Source organism: Phyllostomus discolor, chromosome 5 (assembly GCF_004126475.2).
Source record: "Phyllostomus discolor isolate MPI-MPIP mPhyDis1 chromosome 5, mPhyDis1.pri.v3, whole genome shotgun sequence".
Classification (NCBI taxonomy): Eukaryota; Metazoa; Chordata; class Mammalia; order Chiroptera; family Phyllostomidae; genus Phyllostomus; species Phyllostomus discolor.
The window spans coordinates 131,266,607-131,277,366 of record NC_040907.2 but is presented as its reverse complement, the minus strand read 5'-3'; positions in this window follow the sequence as shown (position 1 = coordinate 131,277,366).

Genomic DNA, 10,760 nt, shown 5'->3' with positions numbered 1-10,760 from the left:
TATTATTTTCTCAATGCTTACTACAGATTTTAATTGCTGATATTTATTACTGCCCTTAAAACTGAAAAGTAATTACTAAGAAAAACTATATCAACTTTACATTTACCTTACAAATATAATAGATCTATTCTTTGCAACTATCTAAACCCATAGTCAAAGATATCATGCCTCCCTAACAATAATAAAGTTAAAGAAGCTAAAGAAAATAAGACAAAATAAAACACACACACTTATCAATATAATCTAGCAATTCCATTCCTAAGTATTTATCCAACAGAGATGAAAACTTACGCTCACACAAAAGTCTGCACATGGATGTTTATAGCAGCTTTATTCATCATTGCCAAAACCTTGGAGGTGACAAGTTGTCCTTCAGGAGGTGAGTATATAAACTGTGGCACATCCAGACAATGGAATATTACTCTGCACTAAAAAGAAATGAGCTAACTAGACATGAAAAGACATGGAAGAACTTTAAATGCATATTACTAAGTGAAAGAAGCCAATATGTCTATCACTTAGTAATAAGTGATAGAAGCCTATCACACAATGACATTCTAGAAAAGGCAAAACCATCATGACAATAAGATCAGTGGTTGCTATGAGCTGGGATGGAGTGAGGGGTGGATATGCAGAGCACAGGGGGTTTTTAGAGCAGTGAAAATAATCTACATATTATAATGATGGGTACATATCATTATACATTTGTCCAAATCCATAGAATGTACAATACCAAGAAACCCTAAGGTATATTATAGACTTTGGGTGATTTTACGTGTCATGTAGGTTCCTCTTTGGTAAAAATATTTCATTCTGGTGATTGATGTTGATAATAGAGGAGGCTATTCATGTGTGGGGTAGGGCATACCGGTATATGGGAAATCTCTGTACCTTCCTTTCAATTTTATTGTAAACCTGAAACTACTCTAAAAAAGATAAAGTCTTAAAAAAACTTAACTATAATACCATTAGCAATGGGCTAAGTGAAAAGAAAATTATTAAAATATTTCACTAGAGTGGCTGTTATACAATGCTCCCTATTACATGCTGTCTATGACTGTTCTCTGTTAAAATTGCATCCATAGGCCAAACCCCATAGGGATTTAACAGATATTTCTCCATTTTCCCCCTATTCCAAATGAAAAACAATTTCCTCAGCCTAAATTGCCTGGATTGATAGGTCTGCTGGGAAAGTGCTTCCCTGATAGATGTTATTATCAGTTTGGGGGATTCATAACCCAGAACTTGACAGGGGCTAAACTTTTAGGAATTAACTTGCAGGCCTCCTTTTTTGGTAAGAGGTCCTATATTATTGCTTTTAAGTGCTTCCTTTAAGCTTCAGTTCTAAATGTTTTTTTTTTTTTCTTTTTTGAGTAGAATGCCTGTTCAGTTTTTGGACTAGACTGTTGGACCTTAGAAATAAATTCTGTTTCCAAAGCCTGCTTGTATGAATGTCAATCCATGGACAAACATTCAGTTTTGTACAGTGGCCTTCCTTTGCTTTCAAGGGAAGGGAGGGAAGGCAGTCATTCAGGTTGTGTTGCTAAAAGGTCATCTTTGGGTTAATTGCCACAAAATAAATAAAACCATCCTCATGAAATTCTTTCCCTAAAGTTTGTTGATTGGCAACATAATCTTGGTGATATAACTTATTTCAAGATTTCCTGGGTTTTCCCACCAGAAATTATGGAGTTAAAATACTAGATATATTTTATAAAGGAGTTTCTTTTGGATTACTGATGATTAAATCCTCGCTTTTATGGTAGAAACTTTTCTCAAATATCTGGAGATCCTTGAATTTATGTTCTAAGGGCCAGGCATTGAGACAATGGCTGGGAGTGCTGGACACATAAGGATGGTTTGTCAGCTGATAAACCTAACAAATCAGGATTGGGCAAGGGTTTTATTTTTTTATTGGGGGATTCCCAAATGCCATTATCTATAGTTTTTTTTTTCCATTGGGCTATAGTCATCCCTGGAGAGGAATCCTATAATTTCTTGCTTGAGGATTATATGTTTGGTTGCCAGGGTTCTAAAGGACCTGAGTTGGGAGAAAGCAGCTGGAACTGGGTGTGGGTGGACTCAGGGTTTGGACTTAAGTTTGTAGATGCTCAGGTAATTCCCTTTATTTCCAATGTAACTCTTCCCTCCCTTCTTCCTTTGTGTCCTCCCTTCCTTTGTTTAGAGCTCCAGGGCCTCTCTAATTCAACTCATCCTGAGGTAAAACCTTCTGTCTTTTGCTGGTGTGTGTGTGGAGTGAGTGCTCTTTTTCCTGAAACATAAGGAAGCTATTTTTCTTTTGGATCATTGGTTCATTCTCAGTTTGTCTCTTCGTAGCTTTAACTCCTAGTTTAGATATACTTGGATTTGGGATATATATATATATATCCCCCCCACACATACACACACACGGGTTCTTATGTAGGCCTTGCAATGGACTAGTTCAGTGATTCTGGATGTGACACATATTTTTCTAAATTTGAGTTGCCTCTTTATAAAATGAGGAATCACAAAATCTTACTGGATTTATATATACTGGAAGTATATATAGATATTTCTTTATATAATTTTTTTTCTTTACATAATCCTTTGTGACCTCAAATCATTTCTCACTTTATCCATTAATCCTATTAATTTTAGAGTCTGTGTTTTTATCTATTGTTAGTATTTTAGTTTAATTATATGTAAAATTTGACTTGATTGCTAAGGTCCTCTATAAATCAGAAGTTCTGATGTGGTATGAAGCAGGCTAAAAGGACCAGCTCTGGAGTTAGACACCTGCATTCATATCACTGCTCTACCACTGTATAGTCAGGGGTCTCTGGTTACAGGAACCAAGACCAACTAGACTACCATAGCCTGAAAAAGAAATTATAGGAATGATAATGAATAACAGAATCTGTGGTAAAGATGGAAAGCCAGAGAATGGGCATAAAATCAAGGGAAGCCAGGCAGTGGGGGTGTCAGTCAAAGTCAGATCCCAGAAGCACCTTAATGATGAAGCTGCTACTGGTGCCACTGCCACTGGATATTTGCCTCCAGCACACTCTTGATGTCAGTGCCACTGCCACTGTGTAACTTCTCCCCTCTCTCTCTTTTGTTGTGATTGGTTGTACTTATGCCCTTAAGTCTTAAGGGATGGGGAGAGCAAATTTATTAATTAGGGTTCTCCAGAGATGCAAAACCAATGAAATATTTAATTTAATTTAATTTAATTTTAAGGGTTTCCTCATGTGATATGGGGGTTGGAAAGTCTGAGATTTGTAGGGCAGGCTGGCAGGCTGGAAATTCAGGTAAAAAGTGATGTTATAGTCTTGAGTCTGAATTCTGTAGGGCAGGCCAGGTAGATTGGACACTTGGGCAGGGATTTTTTCTGGGTTGTGGTCATGAGGCTGAATTTCTTCTTCTTCAGAAAACCTCATTCTTTGATCGTAAGGCCTTCAACTGATTGATGAAAGTCATGTGCAATATGGAATGCAGACTGTTTAACTCAATGTCTACTGATTAAAATGTCAATTACATCTACCAAGTACCTTCACATTGACATCTAGACTAGTATTTGAACAACTGGGCACCATAGTCTAGCCAGCTTGACCTAAATTTAACTAATAAACAATTTAATGCCAGTAACAAGATACCCCTTGAAACATTTCCTGCATTTAAGACACTGGTTAGAGAGATGACCATAAAAAAACAAAACAAAAAAAACAAACAAGCCATTTTACGGCTGCCCACTATAGCCATTTTACTGTGTGGTCTCGGGCAAGGCATTTCTCTCCGTGCTTCAGACTCCAGTTTTGGGAAATAAGGATAAATACTTGTATACGCAAGGCACTTACAGAAGTGCTTGGAACAAGGTAAGTGCTCAATAAAATAAAGTGCTGTAATTTTTTATATAACCGCGGCAATGGAATATTCATCACAGCTCAAATACCCAACTGCCAACAATGTAAGCTACTCAGGATGAAACACATGAATTCTATGGAAGGAGGTGTGATTTGCATCTGTAACCAATGGTCTTTAGTTTGCATGTGCAGTGATTCTAATAACTGATTTATTTGAGCCCTTACTACCAGCCAGTAACCATGCTGGATATTTTACATATACTTACTTCTATAATTTGATTCATACAATAATTAAATAAGGCTTGTGATTCCTCATTTTATAAAGAGGTGACTCAAAGTTAGAAAAATATGTGTCACATCCAGAATCACACAATTAGCCCATTGCAAGGCTTACGTAAGAATCCAGGTTTTTCTTATTCTAAATCCTGCTTTCACAACTACTTCTATGCGCTGCCTATACTTCAGTCCAGACAGAAGGGTCATCTTCTTTCCCAGTGTTAGTTCCTCTAATGTTACCTCGGCTTCATTGGTCTGGAAAATGAGAATCCTGAGGTCTCCCCTAAACATCCAACTTAGTACGTTAAACTCTTGTGAGGAAGATCTTTGTTCTTTATATTAGACATTAAGCTTTTTTTTTTTTTGGTGTAGCTCTACTTCTGCTTCCTTCTTAAAAAATGGTTACTGCAATTTTAATGAGTGTTTTGCATCAACTCATGAATGTAGAAAAAAATAAAATATAATTTAAAAACATATCCTTTCATACAATTAGAACAATTCAGAATCTAAAAAATTTCTATTCATATAAACTAAATTAAACTATTTGAAATTACTTGAATAAATTTGGGTAACTATGGACATATTATTTTATATTTAGAAAAAATGTTTAATTTTTGAATATTACTTAAAATAGTTTTGAATTTGTGATAGGTTGAACACTTCATAATATCCATCACAGAAAAATAAAGAAAAAAATCCCATGCAAGTCTTTCAATTGTGAATAGAAATATAAGGGCTAAATGGATCTGAACAACATTAAAGCAGGAATGAAGCCCATTTTCAGAAGCAATTTGAATGAAACATTTGTGTTATAAGTCAAGTCTACAACCAGTTGAAGTGGGGAGCAAAGCAATTTGTTGGGGGGAGGACAGAATCAGATCTGGTCTTCTCAAACTGCAATGTTTGTATGAATGACCTAGGGATGTTTTCAGAATGCAGATCCTGATTCAGTAGGTTTGAAGTGAGACCTGAGATTCTTTATCTTCAAGAAGTTCCCAGGGCTTACCTATACTGTTGTCAGTGGACCACAATTTTGGTAGCAAGGACAAGCTACCAATTTTGGTAGTTGTCTGAAATGAGAAGGCAATACCACTTGGTAATCACAGTACTTGGTCATTTATTGTTTTTAGTCATTTATAGACATTATGGTATTATACCTTAATCCATTATGGTATTATAGAGTGTATTTATAGTATATTATAGCATGCACCATATATAATTGTAGTTTTATAGCATATATTATTGTAGCATACACACTATACATTTATGGTATTGTAGCATCTTTATTGACATCTAGATTAGTGTTTGTCATTTATAGCCATTATGGTTATTATACTTTTGGAAGCCAAAGGTAGAGATGGCTATTAAGTTAATTAGAGACCATTCCAGATGGATGTTTAGAAGTGAGGTAGGGGAAGGAAAATGTTATCTACTGTTCATCATGAGATACTATTTATACTACTTGACATGAAATGTTTCATTTCAGTCCTGTAACAATTCTATGTGAAGTATACAGAAGACCCCCCTTTTGCAGATGAGGAAGCAAAGTTTCAGGGAAAGCAATTTGTCAAGGCTAGTAGGTGGTAGAGTCAAAGTTTGAATCTTGGTCTGTATGACTTGACAGCCCATATTTTCTTCAATGTACCGTGTGCCGGTCACATTTGGACAGCATAACTGCTATTGCTTTTTCTTTTGACATCATTGTCTTTTCCTTATTTTTAAAAATTTCTTAGGAAATGAGAAACAATCCAATTTTGAAAACCTACCCATAATTGTTCACTAAACTTCCTTCTTACATCCTGTTTTCCCATTTCCTTCTGCATGTCTAAACAGTTCTCTTCTCCTGTGGAGACCTTGATGCTTTGTGCTGACCTGACCGACGAAGCATTATGATTTAAACACTGATTTAGAAACCATCCTGTTCCTTCCTCCACAAAGCCCCAACCTTTGATCTTCTCTCAGAAGCAATTTCCACTCAGCCCTTTTTTCCAAGCTTGTGAATGTTCCGTGTGCAGTCCTACCCAGGCCTTCTCCGTCTCCCCAAAATGAGAGGTTGAGACCTTAAGTTCTACATTGTCATTACTGTCCTGTTGGAAGTCTTAGTGTAGGATTTGGCTTTCTATAGTAAAGGAAAAATCAAATATAATGAACCTCATACTCTGGCTGTGTTGACACACTTTATAACCAAGTGGGGCTTTGGCAATTACCTAGTTCACTTGATCTATGCAGGTGAAACCAGATTAATTCAGCACTTTTTATCATCATTTTGTTTGGCTGTCTGTACTCAGAAACAATGTCAGCATGACTTGAATTAATTGGGTAACTGCAGAATAACATTTCTTTAACCTTGTGATACAAACGTAAAAATTCTGGCAGTCTATAATAAAGAGAAGAATGAAAAATGAGTTATTCAAGACTTTTGAAACTGTTCAACTTTTTCTTAAAGGCAAGCCAAAATGTAAAATCAATAAGATTAGGGCTCCTTGAGTTGCATGTGGCAGGAAACTTTGGAGCCTTATCTTCTCATCCTTCTCACTATGAGCATATTCTCCTGAGACAGAATGCTACCTTGGAAAGTAATCCCCTGGAAAAAGCATGGATCATCAAGTCAGGCTGACCAAGATTCAAACTCTGACTCCTAAAATATTCTCACAGCTTTGACTGATGACTGCTGGCATTACATACACTTCTATCTCAAGACTATTTATTTTATTAAAATATATGACTTTTGAAAAGTAATTAGTATTCATATATAACATGTTTGAATATTCACATGAAAGTGTTTGAATATTTCTGCAAATATTTGAACTTCCTTAGTATTTTATTCAGAGACCTATATTCAGCCAATTGTATTTCTAAAATCAAGTTACAGGGTATTGAGCTAATAGACATTTTAGAAGTGAAGGATAGAAAGATATATGAATTTTGAATCCACTTGATATTCTGTCTTGCTGAGACCTCTATTTAGACTAGGCCTCTGACTGTGGCATATACAATCTAGGAAATGTATATATATATATATCATCTGCAATCACAGTCACCTGCAGAGCTACTACAACACAGGCTTATAGTAGGGGTTAGAGGTCTGTTCTGTGTGGCTATCATTTCAGAAAAATCTAGAATTGATTCTACTGTACAATCAGGTCTGAGAATAACTGAATAAAGCTATTGAAAATTGGTGCTTTTATTCCAGTCATCTTTGTAATGGATGCAGATCCTCAACAAAGTATAATCTTTGTATAGATAGGTTTTAAATCAGAATGGATGGTGATAAGACCACGTGGTCAGTTTTCTTGTTCTGAATACATATGTTATAGGGCTTACCCAATCTTCTTTAAATTTAATAACATTAAAAATAATATATTTCACTGAACAGCTACTGTTTGTAGTTATCAGCATCAGTGCTAACATTTACTAAGCACTTGTTATGATGTACACATATATAATTTCTTCTAATTCTTTTTTAAATTTTATTTTAATCATTGTTCAAGTACAGTTTTCTCCCTTTTACTCCCATTCCAGCCCACCCACACAACCCTCCCCACTTCCCCCCCTTACCCCCCTCCCCCTAGCTTTTGTCCATGTGTCCTTTAAATTTGTTCCTGTAAACCCTTCCCATTCTCCCCTGAAATTCCCTTTTCTCTCCTCTCTAGTCACTGTCAGTCTGTCCCCTATTTCAGTGTCTTTGGTTATATTTTGCTTGTTTCTTTGTTTTGTTGTTTATGTTCCTGTTAAAGGTGAGATCATATGGTATTTGTCTTTCACCACCTGGCTTGTTTTGCTTAGCATAATGTTTTCCAGCTCCATCCAAGCTGTTGCAAAGGGCAGGAGCTCCTTCTTTCTTTGTGCTGCATAGAATTCCATTGTGTAAATGTACCATAGTTTTTTGATCCATTCATTTACTGATGGGCATCTAGGTTGCTTCCAGTACCTAGCTATTGTAAATTGTGCTGCTATGAACATCGGGGTACAAAGGTTCTTTTGTATTGGTGTTTTAGTGTTCTTAGGATAGAGTCCCAGCAGTGGAATTGCAGGGTCAAAAGGCAGATCCATTTTTAGTTTTCTGAGGAAGTTCCATACTGCTTTCCATAGTGGTTGTACCAGTCTGCAGTCCCACCAACAGTGCACTAGGGTCCCCTTTTCTCCACAACCTCTCCAACACTTGTTTGTTGCTTTGTTTATGATGGCCATTCTGACTGGTGTGAAGTGGTATCTCATTGTGGTTTTAATCTGCATCTCTCTGATAGCTAGCGATATTGAACATTGTTTCATGTGTCTTTGGATCTTCTGTATGTCCTCCTTGGAGAAGTGTCTGTTCAAGTCCTTTGCCCATTTTTTAATTGGGTTACTTGTCTTCTTAGAATGGAGTCGTGTAAGTTCTTTGTATATTTTGGAGATTAAACTCTTGTCTGAGGTATCATTGGCAAATATGTTTTCCCATACAGTTGGTTCTCTTTTAATTTTGATACTGTTTTCTTTAGCCGTGCAAAAGCTTTTTATTTTGATGAGGTCCCATTTGTTTATTCTTTCCTTTATGTCCCTTGCTCTAGGAGACATGTCAGTAAAAAAGTTTCTGCGTGAAATATCTGAGATTTTCCTACCTACATTCTCTTCTAGGACTTTAATGGTGTCACAGTTTATATTTAAGTCTTTTATCCACCTTGAATTTATTTTTTGTATGAGGTGTGAGTTGGTGCTCGAGTTTCATTTTTTTGCACGTAGCTGTCCAGTTCTCCCAACACCATTTGTTGAAGAGGCTATTTTTATTCCATTTTATGTTGCTGCTTCCTTTGTCAAATATTAATTGACCGTAGACACTTGGGTTTATTTCTGGGCTCTCTGTTCTGTTCCATTGGTCCATGTGTCTGTTTTTATGCCAGTACCAGGCTGTTTTGATTACAGTGGCCTTGTAGTATAGTTTAGTGTCAGGTATTGTGATTCCTCCTACTTTACTCTTCTTTCTCAAAATTTGCAGCAGCTATTTGGGGTTGTTTATGGTTCCATATAAATTTTTGAAGTGATTGTTCTACATCTGTGAAATAAGCCATTGGTATTTTAATAGGTATTGCATTGAATGCGTAAATTGCTTTGGGTAGTATGGATATTTGATGATATTAATTCTTCCAGTCCATGAACACGGTATATGTTTCCATTTGTTTGTGTCTTCCTTGATTTCTTTCTTCAATGTTATGTAGTTTTCTGAATACAGGCCTTTTACCTCTTTTGTTAGGTTTATTCCTAGGTATTTTATTTTTGTTTTTGCTATCTCAAATGGGATTTTTTTCCTGATTTCTGCTTCTGCTGTTTCATTGTTGGTGTACAGAAATGCCTTTGATTTCTGGATATTGACTTTGTATCCCACTGTTTTGCCAAATTCATTTATTAGGTCAAGCAGTTTTTTGGCGGAGTCTATAGGATTTTCTATGTACACTATCATGTCATCTGCAAACAGTGACAGTTTTGTTTCCTCCTTTCTGATTTGCATGCCTTTTATTTCTTTTTCTTGTCTGATCACTGACGCTAAAACTTCCAGTACTATATTGAATAGAAGTGGTGAAAGTGGACAGTCTGGTCTTGTTCCTGATCTTAGTGGAAAAGATTTTAGTTTTTGCCCATTGAGTATGATGTTGGCTGTAGGTCTCTCATATATGGCCTTTATTATGTTGAGGAATGCTCCCTCTATTCCCACTTTGCCAAGTGTTGTTATCATGAATGGGTGCTGTACCTTATCAAATGCTTTTTCTGCATCTATTGATATGATCATGTGGTTTTTGTCTTTGCTTTTGTTTATGTGATGTATTACATTTACTGACTTGCGAATATTGAACCATCCTTGCATCCCTGGAATGAATCCCACTTGGTCGTGGTGTATGATCTTTTTAATGTACTGTTGGATGCGGTTTGCCAGTATTTTGTTGAGGATTTTAGTGTCAGTGTTCATCAGTGATATTGGCCTGAAGTTTTCTTTCTTTGTTGTGTCTTTATCTGGTTTTGGAATTAGGATGGTGTTAGCCTCATGAAAAGAGTTTGGGAGACTCCCATCTTTTTGGATTTTTTGAAATCATCTGTGAAGGATAGGGGTTAGTTCTTCCTTAAATGCTTTGTAGAATTCTCCTGTGAAACCATCTGGTCCAGGGCTTTTGTGTGTTGGGAGTTTTTTGATTACTGCTTCAATTTCTTTTGCTGTTATTGGTTTGTTCAGGCTTTCTGCTTCTTTTTCATTGAGTTTTGGAAGATTATATTTTTCTAGAAATTTGTCCATTTCATCTAGGTTTTCAGATTTCTTGGCATACAGTTCTTCTTGGTAATTTCTTACAATGCTTTCTATTTCTGTGGTATCTGTTGTAATCTCTCCACTTTCACTTCTGATTGTGTTTATTTGGGTTTTCTCTCTTTTTTTCTTGAGGAGTCTGCTTAAAGGTTTGTTGATTTTGTTCATCTTTTCAAAGAACCAGCTCTTGGATTCATTGATCCTTAGAATTGTGCTTTTAGTCTCTATGTTATTTAATTCTGCTCTGATCTTGGTTATTTCCTTCATTCTGCTTGCTCTGGGCTGTCTTTGTTGTTGTTCCTCGAGTTCTTGTAGATGTAGGGTCAGGTTGTTTGTTTGGAATGTTTCTAACTTTTTTAGGTGGGCCT